The following is a 458-nucleotide window of genomic DNA, read 5'->3' on the forward strand; positions in this document are numbered from 1 at the left end:
TTGAAGACTCTATTGCAGCTAGTGAAAAGGTAAGGAAACTTTCCTTAAATGCAACTAGGATCCATGAAATAAAAATTCAACAGCTACAAGATGATGTAAAGATGAACATAAGACTAATAGGCATCAATGAGGAAGAAGGAGCCAACATAAATGACAAAAAAGAAGATGGGCAGAAGTAATAGCAGAAAATTTCCCAAATATGAGGAAGCAACCTGACGTTGAGATAATTGATTCAAATCCAAATCCAAATAATATCAGCCAAATTAAAACTAAATCCAGACCTATAACAATCAAGATCCCAGAAATTTAGCACAAGAATGACATAGTAAAGCTGCTAGAGAAAAGAAACAGATCACATAAGGAAAACCTACCAGAATAACTGCAGATTTCTTATCACAAATCATCAAATGAAGAAGAGCATGGAGAGAAGTATTTCGAGTCCTACAAGAAAACAAATT

This window comes from Octodon degus, unplaced genomic scaffold (assembly GCF_000260255.1).
Source record: "Octodon degus isolate 3935 unplaced genomic scaffold, OctDeg1.0 scaffold00068, whole genome shotgun sequence".
Lineage (NCBI taxonomy): Eukaryota > Metazoa > Chordata > Mammalia > Rodentia > Octodontidae > Octodon > Octodon degus.